Genomic DNA, 23,776 nt, shown 5'->3' on the forward strand with positions numbered 1-23,776 from the left:
GGTGGTGGTGGTGGTGGTGGTGGAAACGGCGGTAACTATATAGAAGCCGACTAAACGAGCTTGCCGAGAACGGAAAGGACCGGGAAAGAGACGCGAGCGGACATTCCTAGCTTTTTAATAGAGGCGGATTCTGGTAGTTTGCCAAACAATGTATAAGGACCTTATATATCCCGCGACGAAGCCTTCTCCCCGCACGATTAATTCCATGACCCAAAAATTGCTTCTGTCCAACCCCTTGAACTTGGCGTATAATTTTCACTGTTTTCTCATATTCGACCCGATGCAGATTTGACGACGAATTTCGCGGTTCGTATCGGAAATTTATTCCAACTCGCGGCGAACAACGAAGATGAATTTTGCGTCGATGAGATGGGGTGTCTTTTTTTTTTTCTCTTGTGGACAGAATTTTTTGAAATCACTTCGGAATTTTTCGATCGAATAAAATGACTTGGGACGAAGTAAAAAACGAAAAAAAAAAGAAGAAAAACCCAGTCTCAACGATTTAAACAGTTTTTACAAGACGGGGAAGATTTATTCCCGTAGGATCGTATACTTTTCCGTACAGCATTCCGCCGGTAGTTTGTTGTATACGTATCTTGAGAGAAAAACATCGGTGAAAAAATTGTTGAAAAAAACAAAACAAAAAGAAAACCAAAAGAAAAGAGGAAAAAGCGAGCGAATAAAAAAAGTATATATGATAAACGGGGTCGTTGTGTTTTTAGTGAAACGATATCGCGGCGGCGGTGGCGGCGGGTGGTGGTGGTGGGAAGCCGGTTGTCTCGCGTTGTCTCGTTCCATTTTCGCGCGCACCAATCATCCGCATTGACAGCCCAGTCCTGCGCAAAAACTTGCTTAAATTTTGCCGCTCCTACCGGTGGCCGCCGCGCTCTTCGCCGGTACGACCTCGTCGTTGCCTCCGTTCGCCTCTCCGCCTCCTTATCCTCTGCCTCCGCTTCCACTTCCACTTCCACTCCTTCTTCTTCTTCTTCTACTTCTTCTTCTTCATCTTCGTTCCCTTCACCACCACCACCCCCCCGATGTGCTACTCCTCGTACACACACCGTGGCTATATATCGAAGGATGCAAACGACAGGCGACTGATTTACTCGCGCGTGACTTTTACCAACTGATCCGAGATACGATCGCCGCTCAAATCCCAACACGGGAGATACCGAAGGATGCACCAAAAACCGAACGTCCCTTCCGACGACAAAAGCCCAACGAATTATCCTCCCGACGTTCGGTTGATCTCGCGTACGAGTATTTAGAAATAAATAAAAAAAAAAGAGGAAAGAAAAAAAAAAAAAAAAAACCGATGCGATCCTCGCATTAATCATCGTAACGACGACGTCCGATTCCTTCGAGTTTATCGGAGCCAAATTTTGGTGCCGATGAATCGGAGGGTTGGGGTTCGGGGGGTAGGGGGGGGTTGGTAAAAATATAATTGTCGAGGATAGCCGCACGTTTTCTAACGTGTTCCCGTTTACCGTTGGAATGTCGAGGGTAAAACGATAGAAGAGGATCATCGTCGTACAAACGTACGCCCCGCTATACACCCCGGCCACAGTTGAATTAATAATCGGTAGATCTACGGATAGCGGCGTGCGCCGGGATTCGAACGACCCTGAGTCTCTCTTCTGCTTCAACTCGGAACCCGAGCCGAAGCAATATGGACTTAGCTAGGGGGCGGAGGGGGGGGGGGGGCCTCAGAAGAGCCCGGCATCGAGTTGATTTATGCCAGATGAGAGATAGCTTTGCTCCTTTGCCGGGGAAGTCTCGCGACCCGATCTTTCCAACTCCTCGTGTACACGACTAGGTGAACCGAACGACGCCGGGGAACCACCACCGCCGCCGCCGCCACCTCGATCGTCTTCGAAAGGATATTGTGAAAAAGTCACCGCGCGCCACTGGGTCACCGCCGTCGAGACGTACGGGGTGGCGAGAAGGTGACGGGTTTTTTTTGCTCGCCGGCAAATTTTTCGAAACAAATCTGCCAATTATTTAGCGGAAGGTTCCGGTGCAAACGGGACGGTCAATTATATCGCGACCGGAGTCGAGCGAGAGGTCGCCGCGCGAACGAGATCTCGTTTGGAAAATAGGAGGGGGGAGAGGGGGGGAGGGGAGAAAAAAAAGAACGGAAAACTGTGAGAGTCCGGGGGAGTAAGGGACTCGTGTCCGCGGTCTACCCATAACTTTACCGCGCCAATGAATTTTCTCTATAATTAAAACAGCCGTGACTATTCGAGATCGTTCGAGATATAGAAGCGAACCCGTTGTATATCTTTGACCTTGTCGAGCCCCTGCCACATAAATCCTTACCGCCAATTCCACAGTTAGAGTTAAGGGATGCCTTCGGTAGACGTTCACTCCCGACGGGACCACCTACTCCACTCTCCGCGAGTACGAGATATTCCATTTGAGAAAAGATCGAACGCTTAAACCAGGGGTGTCGCCCGGTGGACACGGAAGTCCGGCAAAGAGTACGAAGAATCTGGTTGCCGGTTGGAACCGCAGTTTCGGGTATCGCGTTCTCGTCGAGAAAATTTGGATTCCGGTTGAAGCGAAACTTTTCGAACTGGTGGTCCAGAGCAATCGGCGTTCACCCGATCGGCGGCTCGTCGTTCCCGTTCGTGGAAACGAATATCACCTCGCAACGCGTAACGATAATCAGAATTCCAACGATCGGATGACGGAGGGATCCGGGGCTCGTTGAGATGCCGGGGATAATTGAGTCACTGATCTGTACTCTAGTGACAAACAATTCACACGACGAGACGACGACGACGATCCCTTTACCTCCTACCTCCTCCTACTCCCGCTCCTGCTCCTCCTACTCCTCGTACTCCTCCTGCGGGATCTCTCCCTTCCTCGGCTGAGATAACGAATCTATTCGACGCAGCGGACCGCTTGTCAGGTGGGTAGAGGAAGGTAGGCAAGAGAACCGCCCGGTTACCCGGTTTTAACCTCGTATACGACTAGCGGGAGCAACGACGACGACGACGGCACCACCACCACCGGCATCTGCATACTATCGACTATATCCCCTTTTGCCTCGGAACGGGCTCGAGAGAGAGCGTATGCAAATCGAAGAACAAACTCACTCGGGTCCGTAGCGCGCGTGGTAACGTTTCAATAAAACCTCGTACATACGGCAGCTGAGCGGCGGCGGCGGCGGCCGCTTCTCCGATATCGGTGAGTCGCGCTCCCGGCATCCAGCTTACTCCCGGCACGGGTGTCGGTTGGTGTCGGTCGGTGGAACGCGGTGGACCGCAGCCGCGAATTAATAGACGTCGTAAAGATGAAAAACCCCTACGGGGCAAATCCATAAACTCTATAAAATCCACCTAATGATAATAATATTGTCCCTCTTGTTATTATCGTTGGGTGTGGTGTATCACCGAGAGTCGTAAAAACAACCTGAAAAACACGTAACGGGTGATCATTTGGGAACGAGGTAACGTTTTCGCGGGCACGAACGAATCGTCGCGAGGGACGATCGACTCCTTCACCCCGACGAGATTCCGCCGAAATTTCTACCGTTCGACGTCATCCTTGAAGGGGGGGGCGAGAAGGGGGCGAGAGGGGGAAACGTTTGACGATAATTTCCGTCGAACCGCGAGAAACTGGATGTTTATTTGAGCGGGCGATAAGTGGAGGCCGGTCGCCGAGACACCGGGGGGAAAAAAAGGTCCGAGGTGGTTATTTCCCCTCGCGGCCCCCCGGCTGGACCGAGTCGGTGCGCGGCGCGGTGGTAAACCCAACGGTGTAGTAGGCAGTAAATCGCGTTTGATAGGCTCTCGCCTAGCGCGGCTATCTAGAATCGAGTCGGTTCTACGGTGCCCACTGACATAATCGACGACACCTTTGAATTAATGACCGCCTAATACGGCCGGTCGCTTCTCACAGACCCGGAGTAAATCTAACGGCCAAAAGACAAATTGCGCTAACCGAGCTGTGCTCGACTTCTCTATGTACATTACGTATACACACAACCGTGCGTCCGTGTTGGTTTTCACTGTGTTTCTCTCTCTCTCTCTCTCTGTGCGGAACGTGTACGTAAGCGCAGAATGCAGCCAAAGGGTATCTTTGTATATAGGGACGGAGTGTAGACCGGCGCTGCAGCACCTTTACCAAGAGTACATATTTCGAGTCCGAGGAAACTTTGCTAACCCTGGTACCCCCGGTGCAGACTAGATCCACCGCGCGATTTCAAATATTTACACACCGAGAGTACATTCATCAGTTGATAACGTTCAACGGAGTTACGGAATGGTCTGCTGCGTTTCCTTGACGTTATCATTGTTTTCTGCTGAGAGCTCTCTGTATTATTCGTGCTTTAAACCGGAAAGACAAAAATTGTCGAGCCGTCGGACTCGGCTGTTTTTTTGTTCTTGCGGAGCGACCGAGATTCGGGGAGGAATTCCTCGAGATCGAATAGCGCGAGTCCGTTTGCCGCGATTTATCGCTGACGAGGTCCGTTTCTCTAATTATTAAGATTTCGATGGTTTTACGGGCTCCGCGGAGGCGTTTTCGTTCAAAGTTAAATCCATCGGACAGCGATAGTTTTATCGCTATTTGGCCGCGCGCGCTCACTTTCCGGTATCAAAAGTTTTCAAAGTTTTCCTTTGATCCGATACCCGCGTACGACTTCGGCGGATTAATAGAAATTATATATCACTCGTCGTCGTCGCTCCTCGTCTCTGAGGAGACGCTCCCGCTCTCTCTCCTTGTTTTATTTCGGTCGCGATCCTCGCTTTTTTTCAATCGAACACTACCGAATAAATCAATGGGGCAATTCCGATTCCAAAGTATTGGCGATCGTCCAGCTGCTCGCTCTCCCGGTGGATCTGGAGCGAATATAGGGGGAGAATATCATCGGCGGTACGGTTTGAGTAACGCGAAAGCGATTTTCAAGTGATCTTCACAAATTCTCGAGAAAATTGAGAGACTTCCATTCCAATATCACCCGGGGACCATTTAACGTCAGGTTATTGTCCGTCCGTTTTTATTTTTCCTTTCACTTATTCTCCTTTCTTCTTCTTTTTTGTTTTTTTTTCGTTTTTTGATTTTATACGTACGTAAGTACGACGGGGGGCAGGGAAGATGAATCGTGTAAGGAGACGCCATCCAGAGCGACATCGCGTGCGACATACGATATCCCGGACGTCACTACAAGGAACGTTAAGAAAAGGAGCACTTTGTCAGAAAGCTGTACGGAAGACGGTTACTAGATCGTGATCCTAGGGTCAAAGGATCCGGTAACCGTCGAGCACCTTTTTGGTCCAGATGAGACGGGATGGCGGGGTGGTGGGACAACGCGAGTTAAAAAAGATGACGCGGACAATTTTCGTCGTAAAAGTCTCCGAAAATTTGACGCGTGAATTCCGGTGGTCCTCACGATTCATTCGTTCGTTTTTCCCCCGTTTTGTTTTTTTCTTCTTTCTTTCTTTTTATTTTTTTTTTTGTTTCCTCATAATCTGCCACGTGGTGCGCGCCGGTGCAAACAGCTAATAAATATCGACGCTCTCCGCGGAGGTTGGTTTCAAGTCGGCGGGAGGTTTGAAACCAATAAACCCGGTGTATATCTATAGAAATAAAGGATAAGCGAGCGGGAGCCGCTCGGGGCTCTTTCAAAACGGGTGAACGTTCAACGCGTTCAAACGTGCAGAACGCGGTGAAAAGTTGTCTTCGTAAAAAGAGTCGGCCGTAAATCAACTCGGGAATGAATTATTCAAAATTGAAATAAGAGGGATAAAAAAAAAACATCGAAGGTATAACAAATAAAGGAAAACGGGCGATATTAAAAATCGAAGACATTCGCTCTCTGTAGTCGGTTAAACGGATCTCGGAGAACTACAGCGACTTTCGTTCTCACTTTCGACGTTGGAATTGGTTTTGACGGTGTCACAGTTACTTTGACATCAAAGGACGTCGATTGGGCCACTTAACCGTAGTTCACGTCGGTCTGGTTTGTCACGCCAATTTGCTGCGTTTTCATGTTTCGCTGGCCCGATACTGTAACGGATGCGTTTTAGTCATGCCGTTGCGTATAGAGGACACGTTGTTCTTCGAGAAAATTTCACACGCACGCACGCACGCACGCACACACGCGACGCGACGGTGTGTACGTTCGTTATATTTCGTACACCGCGGGACGTTTGGCGCGGGGAACGCGATACCGCTGGTGTATCTCTAATTAGAAGGAGACGAGGAGGAGGCGGAGGGGGAGGAGGAGGAGGAGGAGGAGGAGGAGGAAAGTGTTGTTACATTCGACGAAGTCTTCAGAAAATGGAAGAGAGAAGAGAGAAAATATACCGCGGATAAGAATACGTGAAATGATCATCCCGCAGGCGCCTTTGCGCCGTTCCCGGGAATGTCGTCGAGCGTAATTCTATTTCGCATTCCGAGACATCGGGGTTTGTCTCGTGAGAAATTGAGCCCAGAAACAAACGAGAGATTGAGAAAGAGACGGAGCTGGCAATTATACGCCATCTACTGCTCCGCTCGACGATTCTTCCCTTTCTCTCACTCTTTTTCTCGTTCTTCTTTTTCTTCTTCTTTTTCTTATCCGTACACCACGCTTTGTTCTACACCGAAGGCGTCGTCGCGCGCTTTTGAGAGGTCGTCGTCGCACATCGTTGACGAAAAAAGTGCTACGGACTCGTAGGCGCGTAGACGAGACTCCCGAGACCATGACCACGTGGCGTCTACGCTACCCTCTAAAATTAGCGACCACGAGGTACGCGTGGAGCTCCGCGACCCCGAATCGCACGCCCGATCCACGCTTGCGGCTACGAGCGCAGGTTGTCAAAGAAATCTTTTGCCGAGAGGGAAAATATACCATTTTTTAATCCCCAACTGAGTGCTCAGATTCCCAACTCCGCAATTTTATAGCTCAAGTTTTATCGTTATTCAACTCGCTAAATTCTTGAAAATCAATTCCATTCCGAAAGTTGCATAAAGAATAAGCATGCTCAAGATTCTTGATCACGAATAAGCATGCTCAAGATTCTCAATCAAGAATCAGCATGCCCAAGATATGCTCAAGATTCTTAATCAAGAATCAGCATGCCCAAGATATCCTCAAGATTCTTAATCAAGAATCAGCATGCCCAAGATATGCTCAAGATTCTTGATCAAGAATAAGCATGCCCAAGATTCTTGATCAAGATTAAGGATGCTTAAGATTCTTCATCAAGATTAAAGATGCTTGAGATTCTTGATCAAGAATAAGGATGCTCAAGATTATTGATCAAGAATAAGGATATTCAAGATTCTTGATCAAAAACAAGCATGCTTAAGATTCTTGCGATTCTTTTTTTCTTATGCAGAAAACATTTGGCTACAGTAATTGGAGTATTACGAGGTTTTTTTTCCATCATCCGCGTGACAAGATAGCGGTTTTCTTCGTCTTTTTGCAAGCAATCCGATGGAGCAGGTAGCGGATGATATTTGCTATGCGTGCCGTGGTTCGGAACCAATACGTTCGAACGTCAGTGCAGAGCGTCTACGCTACCCTCTAAAATTAGCGACCACGAGGTACGCGTGGAGCTCCGCGACCCCGAATGGCACGCCCAAAAGCGTCGCGACGACCACAATACCAGACGTCCTAGCGCGGACACTTTGAAGCACGCGGCTTCAATTGAATTCGAAAAAAAGAGCTTTCAAATTTTGCTAGACGCTCCTCAGCCGTCCGATTTGGACATAAGGTCGCCCTTCTTTCTTACCGCATTACCCGTGCGCGCCGCGACGACGGTACCATCCTTTGACTTTCCTTTTCTCTGTTCGGTTACAGGTTGACATTTAAATACATTATCATAACAATGGACGCGGGAGCATGTTGGGTTAATATCATTATACCATCGTTGTCCGCGTTGAGAACTGAGAAGTAACGAGAAAAAAAAAAAAAAAACAACAAAAAACAAATACAACGGTTATTACGTCACCGCATCTAGCGGCAAAGTCGCGACGATCATCCGCGTGGATCGGTAGCTACGAATCGTGGCCTAGAAAAGAATCATCGATCCGATATCGGAATCGGATACCTTTTTCCACCGCACGACCGACCGAATCAACGATTCGTACGATCCGATGGCAGGAGGTTTTCAAACGACGCTCCGACGTTACGCGAGGGTGTCGATGTTCGAGGAGAGTAGAGACCAAGAATATATCGATATTTCTTTACGACCGGTAATAATAATTGATCCGGACGACCGAGAACGGCTCGGGGGCCGTACCGGGAGTGAGGCGGGAGCGAGTTGGAACGGAGCAAAACTACGTTCGAAAAAGCCAAAAGCCCAGGGCCTTACGACTTCTTTATTTCCTCCGGTCGTATATCAGAGGCAAACGCAAGGGTTAAAGGTGGTATAATCCACCGGTGGGTAGTACACTCCTTCGTATAAATCGAGAGGGAGCTCGGAGATCGGACGAATCGGGCGTAACATTTTTTCGTGGTATCACTTCGAGGTCCTCTTCACTATCCGGGGGAATCGCCCGGACTGTACCAGCCCCGGAGTTTTAGAACCACCGAGAGACGCTTTCCCGCGTCTTTAAGGATACGGAATCTGGTCTCTGGAGGGGTTTTCGGTACGGTTTGAGACCCCGACTATTGCCGTTTAATAAATAAACGTCCGACCGTAAAGCGGCGTCCGTACAGCCAACAGCGGCACAGTGTTTAACCGTGATCATTAAACATCGGCGTATTATATCGGCGTCGAGTCTCTTTGGGATTCGGTCGGTGCAGCAATTCGAGCCTTTTCAATGTTGCCGTACGTGCGACCGACCGCTATCGATAAATCCATCCGCTTCGCGATATACACCGGCCCCTGTGCGCGCGCGCCAGCCAAAACCGATCGCGGGACGAGAAATCCCAAGCGACCGCCGTCCCTGTCGCGCGGCGATACTTCAAGTGTTGAAATTACGCTAGCCGGCCGGGCTCTTTCGGAGCATTTTTCGAGCCGACCTTGAATCAGCCGCCAGATATCCTCGTTAATCGAACCCTAACCGTCGCCGCCACGCCCTTGATCCGCCATCTTGTTGATTTTCGAGAGCTTTTCAGAATACGGCGGTACATGTATTTTAGACTCGGGTAAAACGCGCACGTAGAAAAGTATATATACCCGCTCGTCGAGTGTACCCGGCGTATGTAGGTGGGACGAGGTGCTTTTGTTACCAGGGGAACTTCCGGTTAAAGGGTCACACCGTTCGAGGACCAGTTTCCCTCTTGAAAGAGGCACGTGGCTTCGCGCCAAGGCGTCCGATCCGTCCCTTTTATTTGTGTTTTTCTTTTTTTTTTCTCTCCAAACTTTTTTACTCTTTCGTCTCCGCGGCGTTCCGCCTCCCTCCTCTTTTCAATTCATCCCTCTCGTCGGTCGACCTTGAGGGTATCCGTATTCGGGAGAGGATCCGCGAGTCGTACGTAATTGAGGTGTGTTAATTTTGGTGGCTGAGTAAGTAGATCGTCGAGCAGTGGGGAGGATAGGGAGGATAGGGAGGAGAGGCGCATATCTCGGGAATTTTGCGCAGTGCAGCAGATCGCCGAAGGTTTAAAATATGAGAATGGAGGAGTTTGAATAAAGCTGCGGTTGGCGTCGCTGAGTTATACGATTCTATGAATCCCGGTCATCAGGATGACCCGCAGGGACTTGGTCATGGTAAAAAGCATCAGGAAGCAGCCCGGAGCCCCGGCCCCCTCCCCTCGATTGGGGCGAACCGGGAGGAGGTAGCGGTAGATATAAGATACAACCGGAGGATTTATAGTTTGAAGATCCTTCGAGAGAAAGATCATCGAGCGTTGTGGCCCGCAATACCGCTGAACCGCGCCATGGAGATTCGTGTTCAAAGATCGCTTTATCACACACTCGGGCTTATATCAAAGTCCCCTCGACGTTACTTTGTCTTTGTTTTTCGTTTCACCCTCTCAATTTTTTCCGTCTCTTCCTCTCGCCCCACGTCAAATCCTTGCGAGATCTCTTTCCGGATGACCTTCTCCCTGCACCTCGGACACGTAACGAATGTCCCGCGCGGACTGGAAACGCGCGATTCGCTGCCGCTACCACGTCCCAAGTAAAATGTAACGTGTTTCGCCTCGATTATATGGAAATTCGAGCGGCTCGTAGCCGCAATCGAAGTAGCGGGGACCGTATTTCTCCGGCGTTCATATCGGAGTCCGCGTAGTCCGGAAACCATAGTTTGTAACGGCAACTGGAACTGCATCGAGGCCGGTGCGCGATTCCGCAATTAGCTAAGCGCTGCAATTGCGCGCCGTTATATGCCGTCCGTGGCTTAATCAACTGCAGATATCTCATGCGGCAATTACCATTCTACCAATTTCCTTTGAGGTAGAACCGCTGAAGCTGATACGATTATGCGATCAAAGAAGCTATACCTAACCTGTGAGCCTTCGCTATATTTACTCATTGCAATTTCAATTGGCGGCCATCCTGTATTCCGTATAATACGACGCGAATGTGTGAGCGGCATCGGAAAATTTTTTCATCGTTAATTCACGTGCGCCACACACGCGGAGCTAACCCGATGAAATAAAATGGAAATTTGCAAAAAATAAAAAGAAAAAGAGTAGAAATAAAAAAAGGCGCGTATTCATCGGAAAATGAAAATAAGTCCTCGACTTGCCGCCCCTCGCGAAATTCCCCGCGTTTGTTCGCACGTATAGTAATGAATCTTGAAAAGTTGTTTTACAAATTAAAACAGAAAATTATTTATAATTAAATAAATTATAACCCCGGTGCAGCGTGGTTTTATATAAAAATTTCTCACCCTCGGCCCCCCCCCCCCCCTGCGTACGACGTACTACATACGTACCGGGTTATACGTATTTCGTAACGCGAGCGAGCGGAGTTATGGGATGAGTTATGCGCAAAACAAAATTAAACGTCGAGCAATTACACGGCTATAGGTGTGCACGGTTAAATGAAAAGAGAGAAAAGAGGGAATTATAATTGCCGGCGGGGTAATGACTAATTATGAAAAAAAAAAGAATTTTTTTCAAAATTGTTAAAAAAAAAATGATTTCACACCAATTTTCTAAATCTACGCTTCGCCGTACGCTCGTGTAATGGATTTCTAAATATATTCAATGGCTACATTTTACGGTTAACCTACTCCGATCGTACCGCACTCTCCTATGCACGAAACTCTGTCTCATGAATAACAAAACGTCGAGCTCCGCGTACGTTGGAAATGAAAAAGTAGAGTAAAATCAAAAACGACAGAATAAAAAGAATATTTAAATACCGTGTAAGCAGCAAACAGATTATCCTACGTCAGTTCCACTTTTGAAGAAAGAATATATCTAAGTAAAAGCGCGCGCGCGCGCGCGCCTCGCCACCACGCTTATATAGGTGAAAAGAAAAAACATAAAAACTTGAGAGAAAAAACGAAGAACAAAATGAAACCTATGTACGAGGAAGTAATTTTCAACACTACAAAACGGATAGGAAGAAAGAAAAGAAGCGTGGAAAGAAAGATAGTGGAAGAAGAGTGTACGAAAAAAAAACAAAAAAGGAAAAGAAAAAGTGAAGCAAAAAAATATATATTCAAAAAGACAGCGCGAGAGCAGAAGTTCTTTTTAAAAAATCTTTCTAAAGCCTCGCGCAGCTCGTACACCTTACTTTGTAGAGGTGCTGATCGTCATTAGGCTAATTAGGCGCAATGACTCGTACCCCGGTAGATAAATATGATCCTTTTCAGCGTCACGTTGTAACGCCCTTGCAGCATAAGAGCGGTTGCATAGAGAAAAAAAAAACGAAAAAAATGATCGTTTCGTTTTATGTATATTTTCGAATTTGGAGTACTGAACGTGAACTTCTATGAACAATTAAAATTTTCAAATTCTAAACGCCCTTGTGGATCGAATCGCTCTCATTCCCCGCGACCGGAACGAAAAGAGAACGACTTTTTATCGATCTCTGTCTGTTCCCTAGTTATTTTCTCTCTCGGTTTCGTCCAATGGTATCTACATGAGCGAAAAAGAAGCGGAAAGAAGAGGTAAAAAAAATGAAACCTGGCGTTCAGATCCACCCGGCACGGTATCAGCGTCAGGCAATGCACTGCAAAGTGAGGAAAGGAAAACGTAGTCATTTCGCTTAAAAGGCAACTTCACTCCGCATCAACTACGCAACACACGTATAATATATTTTCTCCCGAGCGTCGCGACGCTGCTGCGGGGCGTGTACACGTGTGACTCGACGTAACGCGACGCGATATGAAGTGATGTTCCGACGATGGTAGGCAACAACTGGAAAACCAGGTATCTACACGCTCCGGGTACGCGATCAAAGAATGAGCTGTACGTGCGTATCCTGGAATCGTAGCAGAACTTTTATCTCCCCAGTTCCTCCGTCATCCCAGGGAGTGCATCTCGACCCAACGCCGCAGCATCGCTTTGAAGCTATCTCTAAACGACGAACTGAATACCCGCCACCACCCTTCCAATTTCTTCCTTTTTTTTTCCATACCCACTTTTTCTATACCCACCTTCCCCGCCCCTTTTTTATCTAAGTGTTACACACTCGCGTGGTGCCCGACACATCGTCGGAGACCAACGCGTAACCGCAACGATAAAAAAAGGAAATGTGCAATAACGGCGAAGCTTTTGATTGCAGAAAATATTTTCTAGAACATCGCGCCGGTTTTCTTTGTTTTTTTCTTTTCCGCTTTCGCGAGACGATCGGATGGCATTCATCCGATCAAAGGATCTACCCGATGCACATTTTGTTGGCGGTGATAGTTTTTCGATCGTTCGCTGATCGCGAGATACGTAATCATTTCGAAATTGATTAACACCACGTGTCGAATGGATATGAATTTTCGTCGCGGTCGTTGCCGCGGTGGTTGCCGATGGTCGTTTATTATTAATATGCGTCGTGGAAGAGGACCGTTCGCTCGGTGTCCATTGGCGCGACAAAAGGCACCAGTCGTTTGCCTATTTTGGACTCATTAGAATGATTGTCAGGAAATTTTACTCCCGGTTGACGCTCGCGCTGCACACGACCGACTGTCGAGCAGCACTCGACGGAAAGTATTACACATGTTTTTTATCGCTAGCCACGACGATTTTAATACGTAAGTGAAGAGATACCGCCCATGCGTCCCTTTTACCCACGCGTTACCATCCACGCTTGCGGCTACGAGCCCAGGTTGTCAAAGAAATCTTTTGCCGAGAGGAAAAATCTGCCATTTTTTAATCCCCAACTAAGTGCTCAGATTCCCGACTCCGCAATTTCATAGCTGAAGTTTTATCGTTATACAACTCGCTACATTCTTGCAAATCAATTCCATTCCGAAAGTTGCATCAACCATGAGCATGCTCAAGACTCTTGATCAAGAATAAGCATGCTCAAGATTCTTACTCAAAAATAAGAATGCTTAATATTCTTGATCAAGAATGAGCATGCCCAAGATTCTTGATCACAAATGAGCATGCTCGAGATTCTTGATCAAGAATCAGCATGCCCAAGATATGCTCAAGATTCTTGATCAAGATTAAGGATGCTTACGAATCTTGATCAAGAACAAGCATGCTCAAGATTCTTGATCAAGAATAAGGATGCTTAAGATTCTTGATCAAGAATAAGCATGCCTAAAATTCTTGCGATTCTTTTTTTCTTATGCAGAAAACATTTGGCTACAGTAATTGGAGTATTACGAGGTCTTCTTTACATCATCTGCGTGACAAGCTGGCGGTTTTCTTCGCCTTGTTGCAAGCAATCCGATGGGGCAGGTAGCGGATGATATTTGCTATGCGTACCGTGGTTCGGAACATCGTTCGAACCTTCACGCAGAAGTTGGCGAACAGACCAACTTCGAAAAATTTGAGAATTGGAAGTACGTAGAATAGAAATCTGGAATATAATGAGAAAACGAAAGAAGAGGTAATTGTGTATATCTCTTTTCTAATTTGATTTGGTTCACGAGTTGCGGTTGTAGGCGGTTTTCGTTGTGTGTAAAGCGCAGTTCACCAAAGTCATTAAGATTTGGCTCGTTATAACGGAGACTCGTTGGTACAAATTAATGTTTTAATACCCTCGCCACCCACGGGAGTCGGTTGACGCGGTCGGTCCCTGTACTCGGGCAACCGGTAGTCACCCCTCGAGCGTTTAAAAATAGAGTCACGAATTTAAAGACTCGAGTTACGGCTTGGTTAGCGGCGAGTTAAACTAGAGAGTATTATAGCTTCTGCTCGGGACGTTGATGCGCTTGTGTTGTACCGTTGCCCGACTGACACGCGCCTCTGCGCATTAACCACAATCAAGTCCACCGAGCGCCGGCATTAATAGGACGCGCCAAGCTCCTCTGACCCAACAAAAAACTAAAGGAGCCAAGACTAATTAGGCCTTGCTCGGTGTCTCCAACGACGACCGCCAGCCGTCGATCCGCCTAGCCGCAGAGAAAAGAAACGAGGGATTCTGTTGACAGTCTTCGTCACCGGGGTCTAATATACCACCGTAAAAAACAAATATTACATCAAACACCGTCGCCGCAATACGCAACGGAATTCGGACGCGTGCTACATTGTATTCGGGCGATCCAGAACTCTGGACTACCGACGGAATCTCATTAAGCGCCAGCAGCTCCACGGGTACGAAGAAACACGGCCGTGAATAAATATTACGTCGAGTTGACTCCTCGTCGTTTGATTGCGAGGGAAAAAAATTGGCGATTCATAAGTTCCTTGCCATCCAGTGGATAAACGATGACGTATTCGGAGCGGTTCCCGAGCCTCGTGCGGAAAATTTTGGGATCCATACTTCGAGGGGGAGAAGGGAGATCGTCGGGGAGTTTTATTTTGCGAATTTGGGAACGTGACCCCTCGAAGAAGAAGAAGAGATGGAGGAGGATGCGAAGAGATGCGGTGGAAACGCGGACGAACGCGAACCGCTTTTGGGATCGACTGTACCCATGTAACACGAACAAACTACAAGCGACCAGGGACCAACTCTCTGCCAACTACTTGTTGACTCGACTCCCTCGGAGCGAACGAGCGAACGAGCGAACGAGTGAGCGGATAGACGCGCGCTGCTCGCTTAAGATCTTGGCGAACTGCTTTCCATTCCTGCAATTTCAAAGCTCTGCCTCCTCCTCTCTTTCTGCTTCTTCATCTCCTTCTTCTTTCTTCTTTCTTCTTTCTTCTCTTTCAACCTCCGCCCGTCTCTCCGTCCTTTTTTTATTTCCTCCGCTGCACAGATCGAGCCCGTTCGCCCTCCTCGCCTCCAACCTACTTCGTCTCGGGGTGACAGGGACGACATTAGTCCCCGACTGGTGCTCCAGAAGAGACGACGGACACGTGAGAAAAGAAACTAGACAGTTTCTGGCGAGTCCTTATATGGTTCTTTTTCTATTTGGCGTTCTCCGTCGGAGTAGCGATAGCTGGTGGTTCAGGAATCGCGCAAGGAGCATCGCGAGGGACCTTTCCTTCCTTTATTATCATTATTACTTGTTGTTTTTTTTTTTTCCTTACCGATACTTTTATTCCTTCGTTTTACTTTTTCATCCTCTCTTGTACACTTCTACCGCTTTTATTCTCATCGGCGCGGAGAATCGTCGCCGTCCTTATATACCTGAAGTCGCAGCAGCTACTATAAGGACGACGGACGCGGAGATGCCCCCTTTCAAGTTTCATGTTAAACGGACGAGACGAAGCCGCTGTTCCTATTTTTTGTTTTTTTTTTTGTAACCTTTTTTTTCGCTCCTTACAAACGATAAGGACGGATGTTGAATTTGGAAAATTTTTCGAACGCGCTTTTGAGGAGCAAGAAGAACCTCGTTCGAGATTCCACAAGTCTGACCTCGAGTCAGTTGGAGCGTGCGTTGCCGGTGCAGTTTGCTTTTGATATTCGAAGGTATTGGTAGAAAGATGCGAACGTGTAACGTATAGGTAGAGAAAATCCGCTCGGACTTTACTGCGTGGCGAATTGTGTTTCTGTATTATATTTATATCCTCCGATATTATTCCCTTTGTCTTTTTTGTCCCGCTGAGCAAGGCGACACGGTGCTCATATTTCTGATTTACGAGTACGCGTCAAACGTTGAACTTGAGCTCATTTTTTCTTCCTTACGTATTCCGACGTGTCTCCCCGCCGGGGTGAATTGAAAGCGACGTTTTACGGTCGCCTCTTCCCCGTTTTATACGCTCTTACTTTACCACCAGCTTTTGTGGAAAACGAGACAATTAAGATTCTCCAATCCATCCATTCCACTCGCATCTCTTCCTCTCCATCCTCGGGACTATTTTTACCCGTGTATTCTTTACTCTACCATCATTTATTTACTTATTTTGTTGGAAGTTAAAACAAATACGACCGCCGCAAACTTCGCTGTACAATCATCGGAACAATAGAACACGGTACGCGAGGATTCATAGTTCACTGTCAACCCCGCAATCTTTCGTATAACCGAAATAACTCGGCGAGTATTTCAAGAATGCTGACTTCCACTCATCAACGTCATCCCCCGAGGTTAACAACGACGATAATTAATAACGAGAAAAACATTTTCGGGATTCGAGTTCCGAACGCCGTTTGCCGTCCACGTGTGATTGACGGAAATCTGATCACGTGACAAAGCGAATCGAGTCGTCATTGGTGTATTTTTCGCGTATCGCTTCACTTCTGTTTCCACTACTTCTTCCACTTCTTCTTCTTCTTCCGTTGCTGCTGCTGCTGTTTCTCCGTGGATCGGACGCGTGTAAGTTATCAACAATAGTTTCTTATTATGCGGGCCGGTACAAAGACGATGTAAAACTTCACGGAGAGAAGGAGAAGGAGGAGTGGAACGAGAAAGAAAGAAAGAGGGAACGACGTGGACCGCGCAAACAGTCCCATACGGACGACGACGGAGGGTTGGTAACCACGGCTACACTTGAGACGGAAATAAAAAATAAGAAAACATGAAACAAGGTTCGCGCCGAGCCAGTTGAGGGGGAGAATATAAGGGAGTTAGGTAGGTTACGTACCTATGCTAAACTCTCTTGTATACTTACTCATAAAGTCACATATAACCGACAGTCGTCGTCGTCGTCGTGCTAGTCGTAGTTCTTTTTCTCGTCGAGCGGAACGCGTCCGTCGTCGTTCCGGACTGAAAATGATATGCGAGCGTTAATCTATGAGCAGCTGCGTGGTTCGCGTCCCGGAAAAGTCGATCCGCGTTCATGTGCCCACGGTGGGGGGAGGAAATGCCGAGGAAACTAAAAATCAGCTCGCTAATTAATCGACTAATTAATAGCCGGCTTATTTTCACCGCCGAGAATCGTCGAGATCCGTTTAACGAAGCCGCTCAGACTTCTCCAGACTTCTTCCAATTCGGAAGCCTATTTCCGGGTGCGGAGTGGTCGGATAACAACATCGTTCATTTCGTGCGTCCCACACGCGATTGACTAGACAGACTAGACGGCCCGTAGTAACTATCACTTTACCCACTCAAACTCTTACGCACAATGATACTTATTATAGGCGTGGTCCCATCCACTCCTACTCTCGATTCCGAGGCATAATAATACGAAACCGCGCAGAAAACCAGACGCCGCATAATACGTCCAAAGATACACCGAGTAACCTATACCGTATCGGTGAATGAAGCGAAGTCAGAAGATATACCGAAGTATAAAGGTCCCCTTAGCTCTTGGCGTTTAAGGTACACGAGATCGCCCACGCCCTTTTATATACCGGGCTAAATTTATACCCCGCTACGCTGTACGCGATCCGCTCGATCGCGAATGTATCGAGATCGTGACCGTTCGCCTTCGTCGTCGTCGTCGTCGTCGTTATCCAATTCCATGAAGATAGTCGAGATCTAGTTATCGATGGTGTTTTCAAACGCGTATCAAAACTCGTCGGTGAGCGACCGGCTCGAACCGATAAATCGATGAAAAGAAATCCCGGACTCCGTTTTATCGTTATTCAACTCTCTACATTCTTGCAAATCAATTCCGTTCCAAAAATTGCATCAACCATAAGCATGCTCAAGATTTTCAATCAAGAATAAGGATGCTTAAGATTCTTGATCAAGAATAAGCATGCTCAAGATTCTTGATCGAGAATAAGCATGCTCAAGATTCTTGATCAAGAATAAGCATGCTCAAGATTCTTGATCAAGAATAAGCATGCTCAAGATTCTTGATCAAGAATAAACATGCCTGAGATTATTAAACAAGAATAAGCATGCTCAAGATTATTCAAGAATGAGGCGTTGAAGAGAAGTCCCGGACTCCTTTGAATCGCTAATTCCAGGGGGGGCGCTTCTTCAGTTTCCGGCGAAGAAACTCGCCCAGTGTTCGTTAACAAACGTCACGATCGGCCGATATCGCTTCGGGAATCCACAGTAGCGGGATGTGGAGCGAAGGACGTGGGAGACGAATCGGTAAAATTGATACGTGGGTACCGATGTCGGGGACGACCCGCGAGGGGTCCGACGTACGGTGGTGGTCGACGCTCGGCGGCGGTTCATTCCGGACTACCTTATTGCTGGGATCCGGCGGTCGTCGGCGGGAAAAGACAAAAGGAATAGTCGTACGGTGTGAATTACATTCCAGACACGGCCTAAACGCGTTCCCAACGTCTCGTTCGATCGTCACGGCATTCGCCAACACGTCGTCGTGACTGGTTTTTGTCGTCGCAATCTTCGCGGTGGCCGCCGGACTCCGGAGTAAGTATCCCTCCCTCCGGTCTTCCCGACGCTACGCTCCGGCTCAAACCCGACGCGTCGCTCCTCGCCCCCTGTCTCCCCTTTCGACCCGCCCGCCTCGCTTTTCTCATACCTCCGCCGCCCCGGTCGACGAAACAAAAGCCACGGCCCGCTCCTCACCCTCGTCATCGTATTCGTCCTCCGCGCGTCCTTCTCCGGATCGTTTAGTACCCCGTTTAGTAAAGCGTTTATCAGTAGGCGTGCTGACTGACCGGGCAAACCGCCGCGCCGCGCCGTCCGTCCGTCCGTCCATCTCTCGTTTCCGCTGCAACTAACACCGCGCGGTACAACTTCCACGCGAGTTTGCAGCGGTAACGTAGTGTGGAGCGGTGGTCGCACAACCACCGACTATACGCCGCCGGTGACAGGCGCATTCCGTTGTTCCCTGTCCGCACGCTTCACCTCGAAACCCATCCTCGTCCTGTTCCCTGCGTCGTTCCAGAGATAGGATGGAAACGCTGTACGGGTACAGCGGGTACACATGAGCTTCCGCGTTTTCTGTGTACACTCACTGTACACGGCATTCAACTGTTTCCTAGTACGCCGTGTGGAAGTTGTCCGCCGGCTGAAAGAAGGGAGAAAACAAAAAAAAAAAAAAAGAAACGGTTGGAAAAGGCGAGTGCGTCGAACGTCGCGAGAAATTTAACGAAAGGTCGTTCGCCGGACCCGGGGGACCCGTTCGTCGACAAAATTTTCGAGGCACACAGCTACCGATTCGAGCCGGACGATAAACGGGACGCGGCGAAGACGCGCAGGGGACGATTCATCGAAAAAAATGCCAATCAACGCGACTCCCGTTTCAATCGGTAGCGTGGTTGTACGATCTGATTGGAGAGAAACGGGGCGGCTGAGCGAACGATCGAACTTCGGGATGCGTCGTTTCTACCTTACAACAACGAAACGAACGCACCGTTGACAAATGATACGGTTCGACAAATCCTTCCTCGAAATTGTTACTCAGATCGTAAGATTCCTGGATCCGATCCACCGCTCTGCGACGGTTCGTCTTTTTCTTATCGTCGTTCTTCCGGAATCAATTAAAATTTACACCGTCTTCGTTGCGGGATGAGAACCTCGACGGATCGTCAGAAGCAAAGTTTCGCCTCGCTTTTTGTTTGTTCGACTTTTTGCCGATCGAGGTCCTCGCGGGACCGCGCTACTAGGACGAAATTAGTACGGAATTCGGCTTTTGCGAGCCGTACAACTTTTCGGAGGTGTGGCCGGGGGAAAGAGGGGAATATTTTCGGACCGTTTCATTCCGATCGTTGTCCTCGGCTGCAACGTGTCGGGAATTTTTTCTTCTCCCCAAAATTCGGGGACCCACCGAAACCCCGAGCCGGTACACGCTTTCGAAAATGCACGCGCGGAATTATTTCCCGCCTTATCCGATACGCTCGTCGGGGACTCGGACAAACTCTTACTACTGCCGGTATTGGTCGCGTACTCTCCCCTTCAGGATTGGCACGCCAAGATTGCTAGGAGATAGAATATACTTAATTATATTGGATTTACCTAATTGGCAGGCAAGGCTATCGCGCACGGTTATCTCTGAACCACGTCTCTATCTGCTAGCTCTTACCCCGTACAATCTCGTAGCAGTTTACCAACGGCAGCGGCAACGGCAGCAGCAGCGGCAGCAACGACCGGCGGGAGTTCGGACTCTTTTACCGAAGCCAGTTTAGCTGCCTTCGCCATGTCGACATGGCCGTGAACAGCTCGATGAACTGCTATACGGTAGATACCGGTACCCACATACCTTCCATATACTCCGATCATTTACTACCAGTTATTTATCCAACTTAGCCTAACTACTCGATGAAGAGACGTCGGATCTTTTTCTCCCTTTTTCCGAACCAACTAACCGCTTCGAGTCCCTTACACACCTGATCCTAGCTTCGCCAATTTCGACTTTCCGACCGTCCAAACCATCGATGCGATGATCGTTGGAACTCGAAGATACCGGAACCGGTAGGAACGGAACCGGAACCGGTAGGAACGGAACCGGAACCGGTAGGAACGGAACCGGAACTGGTAGGAACGGAACCGGAACTGGTAGGAATGCAACCGGAAGAGGAGAGGAACTGATTTAATCTCGCGACTCCGTACCCCTTTGTCCACTATTCTCATCCCATCCGTCGTCGACGTACTCGAGTGGTCGCCGAGTCCGGCCGCCGCCGCACGGCGGCGCTTGGTGCGCGTTGGATTCTCGCTAATGGAAACGAACTCACTCCGTTTCTGGTTGGTTATATGTTCCGGTTTTCTAATACGGAGCTGGTTTTGCCGGTGCCATCGGTAACCGAACCGTGCGTTTGATTTGATCTCCGGCGGAGTCTCGAGCTGAGGAGGGGGGGAGGGGGGAGGGGAGGGGACGTGGATAGGTGGAGAGAGTGGAATTGAAATTGATACCGGAATCGCGTCCGGAGTATCCGGCGTGACGCGTAGCTTTATTGTTTTCTGCAGCTATGCAGCCAGAAATCAGCTGCCTCTCCGCGGGTCGACAGATGCACTCGCGTACATACGCTGCGAGCCGTGCCGCATATTACGCACGCGTAAAATCCGTGAGAGGTGATCGAGTGTGGCGCGGGTATTTGTAATCGTAGCTCGTTTAAATTTCAATAAATTACAAGTGGACCCCGAAGGGCTTCGGGTACAGAAGTTTTTAATATCGGACCGTGACGGGCACGGCCGCGAACGCGGCAGACGCAAAGGTTTGTCCATCTGGAATTTGAAAAAGGGTAAAAAAATAGGGTGAAAAAAAAACAAAAAAAATATATACAGTATCAATAAAAATACCAATCGCTAGTCAGGTTGCTACCGGTTCACTAATTACCAACGCGAGTCTTCACCACGTTTTGGAATTCGAACTCACTTCCGACACAAACGATACGAGTTTCGGATTTTTTTGATCGTAATTAAAACAGCGATTCCCCGGCAAGTTGTCGTCGCATGATTTTGCGCCACTTGACGATACCGACGACCGGAATCGAATGGAAAAAAAAGGGACCTCGTTTCGCACTCGGAAAGTTCGCGATGGTCGATTGTCTCTGTGAAAAAGTGGGTTCATTTCTCACTCGGTGCCACCAAAAGCTCAGCCGTCAATCGTTGCAATTACTCGACACGGTTTGTATCCAGATAACCGTTGCGGCAGCGAACGCGTTTCCTATAATTAATCGTGCGGTAAGGTTACCGTACGTTGAGAGGTTGCGAAACGTTGATGCGTAGAGAACGTTCAAGGGCAACGAAGTGAGCGAATCGATTGCGCGCAGTGGCCGAGTGAGGGAAAAGAAAAGAGAGTAATAAAAGCGAAAGAAGAAAAACAAAAAAAACAAAAATGAAGTAAGAGAGAAGAGGAAACACGAAGCGGATTATTCCGATTCGTTTGTAGCCACCCTTACCAGCGAAGTAGCTACGCTACCTGTGCGGATATAGGGAAATTTCCAACGATATCATTTCGCGGATTCATTCGCGGGTTATCGCGACGGTATAAATCAGCAACCCCGATAGATAATACAGAGCCACCGTGGGTACGGGGTACGACGCTACCTCGAGTATCTCCGTAAAGCAATTGTGTTGCCAGCCCCGATGAATAATGTCTCTAATTTCAACATAATCCAAATAATCTCGGACTGAGAGTTCCCCGAAATTTGAATGGGAAATAAAAAATAGATAAAAAAAAAAAAACGGTACCCGAATTACTTTTATCTCATTATTTATAATCCAGCTAAGCCCCGAAATCCGACGTGCGTATAGAAGAGAAGTACTTTGGGATCCAACGTTTTCACTTAATTTTGCAAAGTCTGTATTATTTTCCCGGGCGTAATATTTGTCGAAGTTCGCGATGTTCGTTCGTTTTTTTTTTTTTCTTTTTTCCCCACACATAACGCAACTCAAACAATCCAGAATTCGTTTCTGTTCAAAGACGGTGTGGGATCGTTGATGAGCGGGCGCAACCGATGATGAGAAATTTTCGCGTAAAGCCTACCGGAATCCCTGGAATTAATTCGCGCCTCAGGATGCTCCGTTTTTTGGCTGAAGATTCTCGCTTCTCCATTCAAACGGTAGTTGCGCGGAGCACGGAGTGCAAAGAGAAGGGGTTCCGCCCACCCTCTCGTCCTTCCCTCTCCCTCTCCCTCACGGTCTCCGTGTCTTAGAGGGAAAATCTAGCAGCTCTATTGACCCCGACTCGCGAGGGAGTTAATTACAGAGGAACGAAGAGGACGGAGATTACAAGGCTGAGGTATACTATACATATAGGGGGGTGGAAGGGGGGGGGGGGGGGGGGGGGAAGGAAGAACCGGAACGTAAGATAAATGATGTCGTATAACCCTTTCTTTGCCGTAGTTCGCCCACAGACGACCGAGGCTGATCCGACAAGCCGGAATCAGATTAAAGATTAACCCGTCCCACCGGCGGGCCACGAACCGAATCTTCTTTCACCCTGACTAGTCAAAGATGCCAAAAGCCACAAGGCGGGCGCGTGACGCTCCTCGTGGTTGAGAAGGGAGGGGGGCGGGGGAGGGATCCGTCATTTTTTAATCCCACCCGGGAAAAGCTTTCCCACAAAATAATCTCCGACTATATTCGATTAGTCGAAAGTCCCCCGGACCCACTTCTTCGATCGTTTTTCTTACTCTCCGCGGAATAGACTCGCTCCGTGGAAGAACCCCCCTCGTTCCGAACACTCCCGAACGTTTTTCAGACACTCACCGGTCCCCGACTCGCTCGCCTGCCTCCTTTCCCGACTGACTGACGCACCGACTGACTTACAAGACCCGATACCATCTCACTAATGATTGGACACGAAACTCCCACACGCGTTCCATACCGATGGAAAAGCCGAGCGAACCCCGTGGCACGGTTGATGCTGATGGCGCGGTACCTGATCCCCCTAATTCTTGACAAGCATATCTCATCCAGGGTGGAGCACGAACTGTTTTTTTTTTTTTTTTTTCATTTTGTTTCATTTTTTCGTTCGCCTCGAGTTTCTCTCGCACTCGGAGGTGGAGCGACGTAGCGAGGGTGTGGAATTGATTGTTGGGAGAGAATTAAAAACACACACACATGTTTTTTATTT

At 48.4% G+C, this 23,776-nt stretch overlaps 1 protein-coding gene across 2 annotated transcripts in view; it reads left to right on the forward strand.

The window, feature by feature from the left end:
• LOC105690977 (ephrin-B2) overlaps positions 1-23,776 on the forward strand; it is a 389,259-nt gene that overhangs the window by 234,597 nt on the left and 130,886 nt on the right. The gene's annotated exons all lie outside the window — the stretch shown is intronic.

Source organism: Athalia rosae, chromosome 5 (assembly GCF_917208135.1).
Source record: "Athalia rosae chromosome 5, iyAthRosa1.1, whole genome shotgun sequence".
In the NCBI taxonomy this organism is placed as follows: domain Eukaryota; kingdom Metazoa; phylum Arthropoda; class Insecta; order Hymenoptera; family Athaliidae; genus Athalia; species Athalia rosae.